Raw genomic sequence first — 16,650 nt, 5'->3', positions numbered from 1 at the left:
GTGCTCCCTCAATAGCTCACAAAGTGCTCCGTCAACAACACAGATAGTGCTACCTCAGGAGCTCAGATAGTTCTCCCTCAGTACCTCAGATAGTGCTCCCCAAATACCTCTGAATGTGCTCCCTCAGTACCTCAGAAAGTGCTCCCTCAATACCTCAGAAAGTGCCCACTCAATACCTCAGATAATGCTCCCTCAATTCCTCAGACAGTGCTCCCTCAATACCTCAGAAAGTGCTCCCTCAGTACCTCAGAAAATGCTCCCTCACTACCTAAGATAGTTCTCCCTCAGTACCTCAGATAGTTCTCCCTCAGTTCCTCAGAGAGTGCTACCCAAATACCTCTGAAAGTGCACCCTCAATACCTCGGAAAGTGCTCCCTCAATACCTCAGAAAGCGCCCCCTCAAAAGCTCAGATAGTGCTCCCTCAATTCCTCAGATAGTGCTCCCTCAATACCTCAGAAAGTGCTCCCTCAGTAACTCAGAAAGTGCTCCCTCAATACCACAGATAGTTCTCCCTCAGTACCTCAGAAAGTGCTCCCACAATACCTCAGAAATTGCTCCCTCAGTGCCTCCGAAAGTGCTCCCTCAATACTTCAGATAGTGCTCCCTCAGTACATCAGATTGTTCTCTCTCAGTACCTCATGAGAGTGCTCCCCAAGTACCTCTGAAAGTGCTCCCTCAATACGTCAGAATGTGCTCCCTCAATACCTCAGAAAGTGCTCCCTCAGTAACTCAGAAAGTGCTCACTCAATACCACAGATAGTTCTCCCTCAGTACCTCAGAAAGTGCTCCCACAATACCTCAGAAATTGCTCCCTCAGTGCCTCCGAAAGTGCTCCCTCAATACTTCAGATAGTGCTCCCTCAGTACATCAGATTGTTCTCTCTCAGTACCTCATGAGAGTGCTCCCCAAGTACTTCTGAAAGTGCTCCCTCAATACGTCAGAATGTGCTCACTCAATACCTCAGAAAGTGCTCCCTCAATTCCTCAGATAGTGCTACCTCAGTATCTCAGATAGTTCTCCCTAAGTACCTCAGATAGTGCTCCGCAAATACCTCTGCAAGTGCTCCCCCAGTACCTCAGAAAGTGCGCCCTTAATAGCTCAGATAGTTCTCACTCACTACCTCAGAAAGTGCTCTTTCAGGACCTCAGAAAGTGCTTCCTCAGTACCTCAGAAAGTACTCCCTCAATACATCAGAAAGTGCTCCCTCAATGCCTCTGAAAGTGCTCCCTCAATACCTCAGAAAGTTCGCCCTCAGTATCTCAGAAAGTACACCCTCAGTACCTCAGATAGTGCTCCTTCAGTACCTCAGAATGTGCTCCCTCAATACTCAGATAGTTCTCCCTCAATCCCTCAGAAAGTGCTCTCTCAATACTCAGATAGTTCTCCCTCAGTACCTCAGAAAGTGCTCCCTCAATACTTAGCTAGTTCTCCCTCAATCTCTCAGAAAGTGCTCCCTCAATATTTCAGATAGTTCTGCATTAATATCTCAGATAGCACTCCCTCAATAGCTCAGATAGTGCTCCCTCAATACTTCAGATAGTGCTCCCTCAGAACCTCCGGTTGTTCTCCCTCAGTACCTCATGACAGTGGTCCCCAAATACCTCTGAAATTGCTCCCTCAATAACTCAGAAAGCGCTCCCTCAATACCTCAGATAGTTCTCCCTCAGTATCTCAGATAGTGCTCCCCAAATACCTCTGCAAATGCTCCCTCAGTACCTCAGAAAGTGCTACCTCAATACCTCAGATAGTGCTACCTCAGTATCTCAGATAGTTCTCCCTAAGTACCTCAGATAGTGCTCCGCAAATACCTCTGCAAGTGCTCCCCCAGTACCTCAGAAAGTGCGCCCTTAATAGCTCAGATAGTTCTCACTCACTACCTCAGAAAGTGCTCTTTCAGGACCTCAGAAAGTGCTTCCTCAGTACCTCAGAAAGTACTCCCTCAATACATCAGAAAGTGCTCCCTCAATGCCTCTGAAAGTGCTCCCTCAATACCTCAGAAAGTTCTCCCTCAGTATCTCAGAAAGTACACCCTCAGTACCTCAGATAGTGCTCCTTCAGTACCTCAGAATGTGCTCCCTCAATACTCAGATAGTTCTCCCTCAATCCCTCAGAAAGTGCTCTCTCAATACTCAGATAGTTCTCCCTCAGTACCTCAGAAAGTGCTCCCTCAATACTCAGCTAGTTCTCCCTCAATCTCTCAGAAAGTGCTCCCTCAATATTTCAGATAGTTCTGCATTAATATCTCAGATAGCACTCCCTCAATAGCTCAGATAGTGCTCCCTCAATACTTCAGATAGTGCTCCCTCAGAACCTCCGGTTGTTCTCCCTCAGTACCTCATGACAGTGGTCCCCAAATACCTCTGAAATTGCTCCCTCAATAACTCAGAAAGCGCTCCCTCAATACCTCAGATAGTGCTCCCTCAGTACCTCAGATAGTTCTCCCTCAGTATCTCAGATAGTGCTCCCCAAATACCTCTGCAAATGCTCCCTCAGTACCTCAGAAAGTGCTACCTCAATACCTCAGGTAATGCTCCCTCAATTCCTCAGATAGTGCTCCCTCAATACCTCAGATAGTGCTCCCTCAGTACCTCAGAAAGTGCTCCCTCAATACTTCAGATAGTTCTGCCTCAATATCTCAGATCGTTCTCCCTCAATAGCTCAGATAGTGTTCCCTCAATCCTTCAGATAGTGCTCCCTCAGTACCTCAGATTGTTCTCCCTCAGTACCTCAGACAGTGCTCCCCAACTAACTCTGAATGTGCTCCCTCAGTACCTCAGAATGTGCTCCCTCAATACCTCAGATAGTGCTCCCTCAGTACCTCAGATAGTTCCCCCTCAGTACCTCAGATTGTGCTCCCCAATTACCTCTGCAAGTGCTCCCTCAGTACCTCAGAAAGTGCTACCTTAATACCTCAGAAAATGCTCCCTCAATTCCTCAGATAGTTCTCCCTCAATACCTCTGAAAGTGCTCCTTCAGTATCTCAGAATGTACTCCCTCAATACCTCAGACAGTGCCCTCTCAATTGCTCAGACAGTGCTTCCTCAGTACCTCAGATAGTTCTCCCTCAGTTCCTCAGAGAGTGCTCCCCAAATACCCCTGAAAGTGCTCCCTCAGTACCTCGGAAAGTGCTCCCTCACTACCTCAGAAAGTGCTCCCACAATACCTCAGAAAGTGCTCCCTCAATGCCTCTGAAAGTGCTCCCTCAATTCCTCAGAAAGTGCTCCCTCAATTCCTCAGAAAGTGTTCCCTCAATACCTCAGAAAGTGCTCCCTCAATACCTCAGATAGTGCTCCCTCAATACCTCAGAAAGTGCTCCCTCAATATTTCAGATCGTGCTCCCTCAATACCTCAGATAGTGCTCCCTCACTGCCTCAGAAAGTGCTCCCTCAATACCTCAGATAGTTCTCCCTCAAACCCTCAGAATGCTCTCCTCAATACCTCAGTTAGTTCTGCCTCAAAATTCAGACAGTCCTCCCTCAATAACTCAAATAGTGCTCCCTCAGTACCTCAGATTTTTCTCCCTCAGTACCTCATGGCAGTGCTCTCCAAATACCTCTGAAGTCGCTCCCCCAATACCTCAGAATGAGCTCCCTCAATACCTCAGAAAGTGCTCCCTCAATACCTCTGCATGTGCTCCCTCAATACCTCAGAAAGTGCTCCCTCAATAGCTCAGATACTGCTTCCTCATTACCTCAGAAAGTGCTACCTCACTACCTCAGAAAGTGCTCCCACAATACCTCAGAAAGTGCTCCCACAATATCTCAGATTGTTCGCCCTCATTACCTCTGACAGTGCTCCCTCAATTCCTCAGAAAGTGCTCCCTCAATACCTCAGACATTGTTCCCTCAATACCTCATATAGTGCTCCCTCAGTACCGCAGATAGTTCTCCCTCAGTACGTCAGATAGTGCTCCCCAAATACCTCTGCAAGTGCTCCCTCAGTACCTCAGAAAGTGCTACTTCAATACCTCAAATAATGCTCCCTCAATCCCTCAGATAGTGCTCCCTCAATACCTCAGATAGTGCTCCCTCAATACCTCAGATAGTGCTCCCTCAGTACCTCAGAAAGTGCTCCCTCAATACTTCAGATAGTTCTGGCTCAATATCTCAGATCGTTCTCCCTCAATAGCTCAGATAGAGCTCCCTCAATACTTCAGATAGTGCTCCCTCAGTACCTCAGATTGTTCTCTCTCAGTACCTCAGACAGTGCTCCCCAACGAACTCTGAAAGTGCTCCCTCAATAGCTCACAAAGTGCTCCGTCAACAACACAGATAGTGCTACCTCAGGAGCTCAGATAGTTCTCCCTCAGTACCTCAGATAGTGCTCCCCAAATACCTCTGAATGTGCTCCCTCAGTACCTCAGAAAGTGCTCCCTCAATACCTCAGAAAGTGCCCACTCAATACCTCAGATAATGCTCCCTCAATTCCTCAGACAGTGCTCCCTCAATACCTCAGAAAGTGCTCCCTCAGTACCTCAGAAAATGCTCCCTCACTACCTAAGATAGTTCTCCCTCAGTACCTCAGATAGTTCTCCCTCAGTTCCTCAGAGAGTGCTACCCAAATACCTCTGAAAGTGCACCCTCAATACCTCGGAAAGTGCTCCCTCAATACCTCAGAAAGCGCCCCCTCAAAAGCTCAGATAGTGCTCCCTCAATTCCTCAGATAGTGCTCCCTCAATACCTCAGAAAGTGCTCCCTCAGTAACTCAGAAAGTGCTCCCTCAATACCACAGATAGTTCTCCCTCAGTACCTCAGAAAGTGCTCCCACAATACCTCAGAAATTGCTCCCTCAGTGCCTCCGAAAGTGCTCCCTCAATACTTCAGATAGTGCTCCCTCAGTACATCAGATTGTTCTCTCTCAGTACCTCATGAGAGTGCTCCCCAAGTACCTCTGAAAGTGCTCCCTCAATACGTCAGAATGTGCTCCCTCAATACCTCAGAAAGTGCTCCCTCAGTAACTCAGAAAGTGCTCACTCAATACCACAGATAGTTCTCCCTCAGTACCTCAGAAAGTGCTCCCACAATACCTCAGAAATTGCTCCCTCAGTGCCTCCGAAAGTGCTCCCTCAATACTTCAGATAGTGCTCCCTCAGTACATCAGATTGTTCTCTCTCAGTACCTCATGAGAGTGCTCCCCAAGTACTTCTGAAAGTGCTCCCTCAATACGTCAGAATGTGCTCACTCAATACCTCAGAAAGTGCTCCCTCAATTCCTCAGATAGTGCTACCTCAGTATCTCAGATAGTTCTCCCTAAGTACCTCAGATAGTGCTCCGCAAATACCTCTGCAAGTGCTCCCCCCAGTACCTCAGAAAGTGCGCCCTTAATAGCTCAGATAGTTCTCACTCACTACCTCAGAAAGTGCTCTTTCAGGACCTCAGAAAGTGCTTCCTCAGTACCTCAGAAAGTACTCCCTCAATACATCAGAAAGTGCTCCCTCAATGCCTCTGAAAGTGCTCCCTCAATACCTCAGAAAGTTCTCCCTCAGTATCTCAGAAAGTACACCCTCAGTACCTCAGATAGTGCTCCTTCAGTACCTCAGAATGTGCTCCCTCAATACTCAGATAGTTCTCCCTCAATCCCTCAGAAAGTGCTCTCTCAATACTCAGATAGTTCTCCCTCAGTACCTCAGATTGTTCTCTCTCAGTACCTCAGACAGTGCTCCCCAACGAACTCTGAAAGTGCTCCCTCAATAGCTCACAAAGTGCTCCGTCAACAACACAGATAGTGCTACCTCAGGAGCTCAGATAGTTCTCCCTCAGTACCTCAGATAGTGCTCCCCAAATACCTCTGAATGTGCTCCCTCAGTACCTCAGAAAGTGCTCCCTCAATACCTCAGAAAGTGCCCACTCAATACCTCAGATAATGCTCCCTCAATTCCTCAGACAGTGCTCCCTCAATACCTCAGAAAGTGCTCCCTCAGTACCTCAGAAAATGCTCCCTCACTACCTAAGATAGTTCTCCCTCAGTACCTCAGATAGTTCTCCCTCAGTTCCTCAGAGAGTGCTACCCAAATACCTCTGAAAGTGCACCCTCAATACCTCGGAAAGTGCTCCCTCAATACCTCAGAAAGCGCCCCCTCAAAAGCTCAGATAGTGCTCCCTCAATTCCTCAGATAGTGCTCCCTCAATACCTCAGAAAGTGCTCCCTCAGTAACTCAGAAAGTGCTCCCTCAATACCACAGATAGTTCTCCCTCAGTACCTCAGAAAGTGCTCCCACAATACCTCAGAAATTGCTCCCTCAGTGCCTCCGAAAGTGCTCCCTCAATACTTCAGATAGTGCTCCCTCAGTACATCAGATTGTTCTCTCTCAGTACCTCATGAGAGTGCTCCCCAAGTACCTCTGAAAGTGCTCCCTCAATACGTCAGAATGTGCTCCCTCAATACCTCAGAAAGTGCTCCCTCAGTAACTCAGAAAGTGCTCACTCAATACCACAGATAGTTCTCCCTCAGTACCTCAGAAAGTGCTCCCACAATACCTCAGAAATTGCTCCCTCAGTGCCTCCGAAAGTGCTCCCTCAATACTTCAGATAGTGCTCCCTCAGTACATCAGATTGTTCTCTCTCAGTACCTCATGAGAGTGCTCCCCAAGTACTTCTGAAAGTGCTCCCTCAATACGTCAGAATGTGCTCACTCAATACCTCAGAAAGTGCTCCCTCAATTCCTCAGATAGTGCTACCTCAGTATCTCAGATAGTTCTCCCTAAGTACCTCAGATAGTGCTCCGCAAATACCTCTGCAAGTGCTCCCCCAGTACCTCAGAAAGTGCGCCCTTAATAGCTCAGATAGTTCTCACTCACTACCTCAGAAAGTGCTCTTTCAGGACCTCAGAAAGTGCTTCCTCAGTACCTCAGAAAGTACTCCCTCAATACATCAGAATGTGCTCCCTCAATGCCTCTGAAAGTGCTCCCTCAATACCTCAGAAAGTTCTCCCTCAGTATCTCAGAAAGTACACCCTCAGTACCTCAGATAGTGCTCCTTCAGTACCTCAGAATGTGCTCCCTCAATACTCAGATAGTTCTCCCTCAATCCCTCAGAAAGTGCTCTCTCAATACTCAGATAGTTCTCCCTCAGTACCTCAGAAAGTGCTCCCTCAATACTTAGCTAGTTCTCCCTCAATCTCTCAGAAAGTGCTCCCTCAATATTTCAGATAGTTCTGCATTAATATCTCAGATAGCACTCCCTCAATAGCTCAGATAGTGCTCCCTCAATACTTCAGATAGTGCTCCCTCAGAACCTCCGGTTGTTCTCCCTCAGTACCTCATGACAGTGGTCCCCAAATACCTCTGAAATTGCTCCCTCAATAACTCAGAAAGCGCTCCCTCAATACCTCAGATAGTTCTCCCTCAGTATCTCAGATAGTGCTCCCCAAATACCTCTGCAAATGCTCCCTCAGTACCTCAGAAAGTGCTACCTCAATACCTCAGATAGTGCTACCTCAGTATCTCAGATAGTTCTCCCTAAGTACCTCAGATAGTGCTCCGCAAATACCTCTGCAAGTGCTCCCCCAGTACCTCAGAAAGTGCGCCCTTAATAGCTCAGATAGTTCTCACTCACTACCTCAGAAAGTGCTCTTTCAGGACCTCAGAAAGTGCTTCCTCAGTACCTCAGAAAGTACTCCCTCAATACATCAGAAAGTGCTCCCTCAATGCCTCTGAAAGTGCTCCCTCAATACCTCAGAAAGTTCTCCCTCAGTATCTCAGAAAGTACACCCTCAGTACCTCAGATAGTGCTCCTTCAGTACCTCAGAATGTGCTCCCTCAATACTCAGATAGTTCTCCCTCAATCCCTCAGAAAGTGCTCTCTCAATACTCAGATAGTTCTCCCTCAGTACCTCAGAAAGTGCTCCCTCAATACTCAGCTAGTTCTCCCTCAATCTCTCAGAAAGTGCTCCCTCAATATTTCAGATAGTTCTGCATTAATATCTCAGATAGCACTCCCTCAATAGCTCAGATAGTGCTCCCTCAATACTTCAGATAGTGCTCCCTCAGAACCTCCGGTTGTTCTCCCTCAGTACCTCATGACAGTGGTCCCCAAATACCTCTGAAATTGCTCCCTCAATAACTCAGAAAGCGCTCCCTCAATACCTCAGATAGTGCTCCCTCAGTACCTCAGATAGTTCTCCCTCAGTATCTCAGATAGTGCTCCCCAAATACCTCTGCAAATGCTCCCTCAGTACCTCAGAAAGTGCTACCTCAATACCTCAGGTAATGCTCCCTCAATTCCTCAGATAGTGCTCCCTCAATACCTCAGATAGTGCTCCCTCAGTACCTCAGAAAGTGCTCCCTCAATACTTCAGATAGTTCTGCCTCAATATCTCAGATCGTTCTCCCTCAATAGCTCAGATAGTGTTCCCTCAATCCTTCAGATAGTGCTCCCTCAGTACCTCAGATTGTTCTCCCTCAGTACCTCAGACAGTGCTCCCCAACTAACTCTGAATGTGCTCCCTCAGTACCTCAGAATGTGCTCCCTCAATACCTCAGATAGTGCTCCCTCAGTACCTCAGATAGTTCCCCCTCAGTACCTCAGATTGTGCTCCCCAATTACCTCTGCAAGTGCTCCCTCAGTACCTCAGAAAGTGCTACCTTAATACCTCAGAAAATGCTCCCTCAATTCCTCAGATAGTTCTCCCTCAATACCTCTGAAAGTGCTCCTTCAGTATCTCAGAATGTACTCCCTCAATACCTCAGACAGTGCCCTCTCAATTGCTCAGACAGTGCTTCCTCAGTACCTCAGATAGTTCTCCCTCAGTTCCTCAGAGAGTGCTCCCCAAATACCCCTGAAAGTGCTCCCTCAGTACCTCGGAAAGTGCTCCCTCACTACCTCAGAAAGTGCTCCCACAATACCTCAGAAAGTGCTCCCTCAATGCCTCTGAAAGTGCTCCCTCAATTCCTCAGAAAGTGCTCCCTCAATACCTCAGATAGTGCTCCCTCAATACCTCAGAAAGTGCTCCCTCAATATTTCAGATCGTGCTCCCTCAATACCTCAGATAGTGCTCCCTCACTGCCTCAGAAAGTGCTCCCTCAATACCTCAGATAGTTCTCCCTCAAACCCTCAGAATGCTCTCCTCAATACCTCAGTTAGTTCTGCCTCAAAATTCAGACAGTCCTCCCTCAATAACTCAAATAGTGCTCCCTCAGTACCTCAGATTTTTCTCCCTCAGTACCTCATGGCAGTGCTCTCCAAATACCTCTGAAGTCGCTCCCCCAATACCTCAGAATGAGCTCCCTCAATACCTCAGAAAGTGCTCCCTCAATACCTCTGCATGTGCTCCCTCAATACCTCAGAAAGTGCTCCCTCAATAGCTCAGATACTGCTTCCTCATTACCTCAGAAAGTGCTACCTCACTACCTCAGAAAGTGCTCCCACAATACCTCAGAAAGTGCTCCCACAATATCTCAGATTGTTCGCCCTCATTACCTCTGACAGTGCTCCCTCAATTCCTCAGAAAGTGCTCCCTCAATACCTCAGACATTGTTCCCTCAATACCTCATATAGTGCTCCCTCAGTACCGCAGATAGTTCTCCCTCAGTACGTCAGATAGTGCTCCCCAAATACCTCTGCAAGTGCTCCCTCAGTACCTCAGAAAGTGCTACTTCAATACCTCAAATAATGCTCCCTCAATCCCTCAGATAGTGCTCCCTCAATACCTCAGATAGTGCTCCCTCAATACCTCAGATAGTGCTCCCTCAGTACCTCAGAAAGTGCTCCCTCAATACTTCAGATAGTTCTGGCTCAATATCTCAGATCGTTCTCCCTCAATAGCTCAGATAGAGCTCCCTCAATACTTCAGATAGTGCTCCCTCAGTACCTCAGATTGTTCTCTCTCAGTACCTCAGACAGTGCTCCCCAACGAACTCTGAAAGTGCTCCCTCAATAGCTCACAAAGTGCTCCGTCAACAACACAGATAGTGCTACCTCAGGAGCTCAGATAGTTCTCCCTCAGTACCTCAGATAGTGCTCCCCAAATACCTCTGAATGTGCTCCCTCAGTACCTCAGAAAGTGCTCCCTCAATACCTCAGAAAGTGCCCACTCAATACCTCAGATAATGCTCCCTCAATTCCTCAGACAGTGCTCCCTCAATACCTCAGAAAGTGCTCCCTCAGTACCTCAGAAAATGCTCCCTCACTACCTAAGATAGTTCTCCCTCAGTACCTCAGATAGTTCTCCCTCAGTTCCTCAGAGAGTGCTACCCAAATACCTCTGAAAGTGCACCCTCAATACCTCGGAAAGTGCTCCCTCAATACCTCAGAAAGCGCCCCCTCAAAAGCTCAGATAGTGCTCCCTCAATTCCTCAGATAGTGCTCCCTCAATACCTCAGAAAGTGCTCCCTCAGTAACTCAGAAAGTGCTCCCTCAATACCACAGATAGTTCTCCCTCAGTACCTCAGAAAGTGCTCCCACAATACCTCAGAAATTGCTCCCTCAGTGCCTCCGAAAGTGCTCCCTCAATACTTCAGATAGTGCTCCCTCAGTACATCAGATTGTTCTCTCTCAGTACCTCATGAGAGTGCTCCCCAAGTACCTCTGAAAGTGCTCCCTCAATACGTCAGAATGTGCTCCCTCAATACCTCAGAAAGTGCTCCCTCAGTAACTCAGAAAGTGCTCACTCAATACCACAGATAGTTCTCCCTCAGTACCTCAGAAAGTGCTCCCACAATACCTCAGAAATTGCTCCCTCAGTGCCTCCGAAAGTGCTCCCTCAATACTTCAGATAGTGCTCCCTCAGTACATCAGATTGTTCTCTCTCAGTACCTCATGAGAGTGCTCCCCAAGTACTTCTGAAAGTGCTCCCTCAATACGTCAGAATGTGCTCACTCAATACCTCAGAAAGTGCTCCCTCAATTCCTCAGATAGTGCTACCTCAGTATCTCAGATAGTTCTCCCTAAGTACCTCAGATAGTGCTCCGCAAATACCTCTGCAAGTGCTCCCCCCAGTACCTCAGAAAGTGCGCCCTTAATAGCTCAGATAGTTCTCACTCACTACCTCAGAAAGTGCTCTTTCAGGACCTCAGAAAGTGCTTCCTCAGTACCTCAGAAAGTACTCCCTCAATACATCAGAAAGTGCTCCCTCAATGCCTCTGAAAGTGCTCCCTCAATACCTCAGAAAGTTCTCCCTCAGTATCTCAGAAAGTACACCCTCAGTACCTCAGATAGTGCTCCTTCAGTACCTCAGAATGTGCTCCCTAAATACTCAGATAGTTCTCCCTCAATCCCTCAGAAAGTGCTCTCTCAATACTCAGATAGTTCTCCCTCAGTACCTCAGAAAGTGCTCCCTCAATACTTAGCTAGTTCTCCCTCAATCTCTCAGAAAGTGCTCCCTCAATATTTCAGATAGTTCTGCATTAATATCTCAGATAGCACTCCCTCAATAGCTCAGATAGTGCTCCCTCAATACTTCAGATAGTGCTCCCTCAGAACCTCCGGTTGTTCTCCCTCAGTACCTCATGACAGTGGTCCCCAAATACCTCTGAAATTGCTCCCTCAATAACTCAGAAAGCGCTCCCTCAATACCTCAGATAGTTCTCCCTCAGTATCTCAGATAGTGCTCCCCAAATACCTCTGCAAATGCTCCCTCAGTACCTCAGAAAGTGCTACCTCAATACCTCAGATAGTGCTACCTCAGTATCTCAGATAGTTCTCCCTAAGTACCTCAGATAGTGCTCCGCAAATACCTCTGCAAGTGCTCCCCCAGTACCTCAGAAAGTGCGCCCTTAATAGCTCAGATAGTTCTCACTCACTACCTCAGAAAGTGCTCTTTCAGGACCTCAGAAAGTGCTTCATCAGTACCTCAGAAAGTACTCCCTCAATACATCAGAAAGTGCTCCCTCAATGCCTCTGAAAGTGCTCCCTCAATACCTCAGAAAGTTCTCCCTCAGTATCTCAGAAAGTACACCCTCAGTACCTCAGATAGTGCTCCTTCAGTACCTCAGAATGTGCTCCCTCAATACTCAGATAGTTCTCCCTCAATCCCTCAGAAAGTGCTCTCTCAATACTCAGATAGTTCTCCCTCAGTACCTCAGAAAGTGCTCCCTCAATACTCAGCTAGTTCTCCCTCAATCTCTCAGAAAGTGCTCCCTCAATATTTCAGATAGTTCTGCATTAATATCTCAGATAGCACTCCCTCAATAGCTCAGATAGTGCTCCCTCAATACTTCAGATAGTGCTCCCTCAGAACCTCCGGTTGTTCTCCCTCAGTACCTCATGACAGTGGTCCCCAAATACCTCTGAAATTGCTCCCTCAATAACTCAGAAAGCGCTCCCTCAATACCTCAGATAGTGCTCCCTCAGTACCTCAGATAGTTCTCCCTCAGTATCTCAGATAGTGCTCCCCAAATACCTCTGCAAATGCTCCCTCAGTACCTCAGAAAGTGCTACCTCAATACCTCAGGTAATGCTCCCTCAATTCCTCAGATAGTGCTCCCTCAATACCTCAGATAGTGCTCCCTCAGTACCTCAGAAAGTGCTCCCTCAATACTTCAGATAGTTCTGCCTCAATATCTCAGATCGTTCTCCCTCAATAGCTCAGATAGTGTTCCCTCAATCCTTCAGATAGTGCTCCCTCAGTACCTCAGATTGTTCTCCCTCAGTACCTCAGACAGTGCTCCCCAACTAACTCTGAATGTGCTCCCTCAGTACCTCAGAATGTGCTCCCTCAATACCTCAGATAGTGCTCCCTCAGTACCTCAGATAGTTCCCCCTCAGTACCTCAGATTGTGCTCCCCAATTACCTCTGCAAGTGCTCCCTCAGTACCTCAGAAAGTGCTACCTTAATACCTCAGAAAATGCTCCCTCAATTCCTCAGATAGTTCTCCCTCAATACCTCTGAAAGTGCTCCTTCAGTATCTCAGAATGTACTCCCTCAATACCTCAGACAGTGCCCTCTCAATTGCTCAGACAGTGCTTCCTCAGTACCTCAGATAGTTCTCCCTCAGTTCCTCAGAGAGTGCTCCCCAAATACCCCTGAAAGTGCTCCCTCAGTACCTCGGAAAGTGCTCCCTCACTACCTCAGAAAGTGCTCCCACAATACCTCAGAAAGTGCTCCCTCAATGCCTCTGAAAGTGCTCCCTCAATTCCTCAGAAAGTGCTCCCTCAATTCCTCAGAAAGTGTTCCCTCAATACCTCAGAAAGTGCTCCCTCAATACCTCAGATAGTGCTCCCTCAATACCTCAGAAAGTGCTCCCTCAATATTTCAGATCGTGCTCCCTCAATACCTCAGATAGTGCTCCCTCACTGCCTCAGAAAGTGCTCCCTCAATACCTCAGATAGTTCTCCCTCAAACCCTCAGAATGCTCTCCTCAATACCTCAGTTAGTTCTGCCTCAAAATTCAGACAGTCCTCCCTCAATAACTCAAATAGTGCTCCCTCAGTACCTCAGATTTTTCTCCCTCAGTACCTCATGGCAGTGCTCTCCAAATACCTCTGAAGTCGCTCCCCCAATACCTCAGAATGAGCTCCCTCAATACCTCAGAAAGTGCTCCCTCAATACCTCTGCATGTGCTCCCTCAATACCTCAGAAAGTGCTCCCTCAATAGCTCAGATACTGCTTCCTCATTACCTCAGAAAGTGCTACCTCACTACCTCAGAAAGTGCTCCCACAATACCTCAGAAAGTGCTCCCACAATATCTCAGATTGTTCGCCCTCATTACCTCTGACAGTGCTCCCTCAATTCCTCAGAAAGTGCTCCCTCAATACCTCAGACATTGTTCCCTCAATACCTCATATAGTGCTCCCTCAGTACCGCAGATAGTTCTCCCTCAGTACGTCAGATAGTGCTCCCCAAATACCTCTGCAAGTGCTCCCTCAGTACCTCAGAAAGTGCTACTTCAATACCTCAAATAATGCTCCCTCAATCCCTCAGATAGTGCTCCCTCAATACCTCAGATAGTGCTCCCTCAATACCTCAGATAGTGCTCCCTCAGTACCTCAGAAAGTGCTCCCTCAATACTTCAGATAGTTCTGGCTCAATATCTCAGATCGTTCTCCCTCAATAGCTCAGATAGAGCTCCCTCAATACTTCAGATAGTGCTCCCTCAGTACCTCAGATTGTTCTCTCTCAGTACCTCAGACAGTGCTCCCCAACGAACTCTGAAAGTGCTCCCTCAATAGCTCACAAAGTGCTCCGTCAACAACACAGATAGTGCTACCTCAGGAGCTCAGATAGTTCTCCCTCAGTACCTCAGATAGTGCTCCCCAAATACCTCTGAATGTGCTCCCTCAGTACCTCAGAAAGTGCTCCCTCAATACCTCAGAAAGTGCCCACTCAATACCTCAGATAATGCTCCCTCAATTCCTCAGACAGTGCTCCCTCAATACCTCAGAAAGTGCTCCCTCAGTACCTCAGAAAATGCTCCCTCACTACCTAAGATAGTTCTCCCTCAGTACCTCAGATAGTTCTCCCTCAGTTCCTCAGAGAGTGCTACCCAAATACCTCTGAAAGTGCACCCTCAATACCTCGGAAAGTGCTCCCTCAATACCTCAGAAAGCGCCCCCTCAAAAGCTCAGATAGTGCTCCCTCAATTCCTCAGATAGTGCTCCCTCAATACCTCAGAAAGTGCTCCCTCAGTAACTCAGAAAGTGCTCCCTCAATACCACAGATAGTTCTCCCTCAGTACCTCAGAAAGTGCTCCCACAATACCTCAGAAATTGCTCCCTCAGTGCCTCCGAAAGTGCTCCCTCAATACTTCAGATAGTGCTCCCTCAGTACATCAGATTGTTCTCTCTCAGTACCTCATGAGAGTGCTCCCCAAGTACCTCTGAAAGTGCTCCCTCAATACGTCAGAATGTGCTCCCTCAATACCTCAGAAAGTGCTCCCTCAGTAACTCAGAAAGTGCTCACTCAATACCACAGATAGTTCTCCCTCAGTACCTCAGAAAGTGCTCCCACAATACCTCAGAAATTGCTCCCTCAGTGCCTCCGAAAGTGCTCCCTCAATACTTCAGATAGTGCTCCCTCAGTACATCAGATTGTTCTCTCTCAGTACCTCATGAGAGTGCTCCCCAAGTACTTCTGAAAGTGCTCCCTCAATACGTCAGAATGTGCTCACTCAATACCTCAGAAAGTGCTCCCTCAATTCCTCAGATAGTGCTACCTCAGTATCTCAGATAGTTCTCCCTAAGTACCTCAGATAGTGCTCCGCAAATACCTCTGCAAGTGCTCCCCCAGTACCTCAGAAAGTGCGCCCTTAATAGCTCAGATAGTTCTCACTCACTACCTCAGAAAGTGCTCTTTCAGGACCTCAGAAAGTGCTTCCTCAGTACCTCAGAAAGTACTCCCTCAATACATCAGAAAGTGCTCCCTCAATGCCTCTGAAAGTGCTCCCTCAATACCTCAGAAAGTTCTCCCTCAGTATCTCAGAAAGTACACCCTCAGTACCTCAGATAGTGCTCCTTCAGTACCTCAGAATGTGCTCCCTCAATACTCAGATAGTTCTCCCTCAATCCCTCAGAAAGTGCTCTCTCAATACTCAGATAGTTCTCCCTCAGTACCTCAGAAAGTGCTCCCTCAATACTTAGCTAGTTCTCCCTCAATCTCTCAGAAAGTGCTCCCTCAATATTTCAGATAGTTCTGCATTAATATCTCAGATAGCACTCCCTCAATAGCTCAGATAGTGCTCCCTCAATACTTCAGATAGTGCTCCCTCAGAACCTCCGGTTGTTCTCCCTCAGTACCTCATGACAGTGGTCCCCAAATACCTCTGAAATTGCTCCCTCAATAACTCAGAAAGCGCTCCCTCAATACCTCAGATAGTTCTCCCTCAGTATCTCAGATAGTGCTCCCCAAATACCTCTGCAAATGCTCCCTCAGTACCTCAGAAAGTGCTACCTCAATACCTCAGGTAATGCTCCCTCAATTCCTCAGATAGTGCTCCCTCAATACCTCAGATAGTGCTCCCTCAGTACCTCAGAAAGTGCTCCCTCAATACTTCAGATAGTTCTGCCTCAATATCTCAGATCGTTCTCCCTCAATAGCTCAGATAGTGTTCCCTCAATCCTTCAGATAGTGCTCCCTCAGTACCTCAGATTGTTCTCCCTCAGTACCTCAGACAGTGCTCCCCAACTAACTCTGAATGTGCTCCCTCAGTACCTCAGAATGTGCTCCCTCAATACCTCAGATAGTGCTCCCTCAGTACCTCAGATAGTTCCCCCTCAGTACCTCAGATTGTGCTCCCCAATTACCTCTGCAAGTGCTCCCTCAGTACCTCAGAAAGTGCTACCTTAATACCTCAGAAAATGCTCCCTCAATTCCTCAGATAGTTCTCCCTCAATACCTCTGAAAGTGCTCCTTCAGTATCTCAGAAAGTGCTCCCTCAATACCTCAGACAGTGCCCTCTCAATTGCTCAGACAGTGCTTCCTCAGTACCTCAGATAGTTCTCCCTCAGTTCCTCAGAGAGTGCTCCCCAAATACCCCTGAAAGTGCTCCCTCAGTACCTCGGATAGTGCTCCCTCACTACCTCAGAAAGTGCTCCCACAATACCTCAGAAAGTGCTCCCTCAATGCCTCTGAAAGTGCTCCCTCAATTCCTCAGGAAGTGCTCCCTCAATTCCTCAGAAAGTGTTCCCTCAATACCTCAGAAAGTGCTCCCTCAATACCTCAGATAGTGCTCCCTCAATACCTCAGAAAGTGCTCCCTCAATATTTCAGATCGTGCT

The sequence above is a fragment of the Chiloscyllium plagiosum genome, unplaced genomic scaffold (assembly GCF_037043375.1).
Source record: "Chiloscyllium plagiosum isolate Xiang-an unplaced genomic scaffold, Cpla_swu_hap1 HiC_scaffold_44, whole genome shotgun sequence".
Classification (NCBI taxonomy): Eukaryota; Metazoa; Chordata; class Chondrichthyes; order Orectolobiformes; family Hemiscylliidae; genus Chiloscyllium; species Chiloscyllium plagiosum.
Note: the sequence above shows the minus strand (reverse complement) of the source record.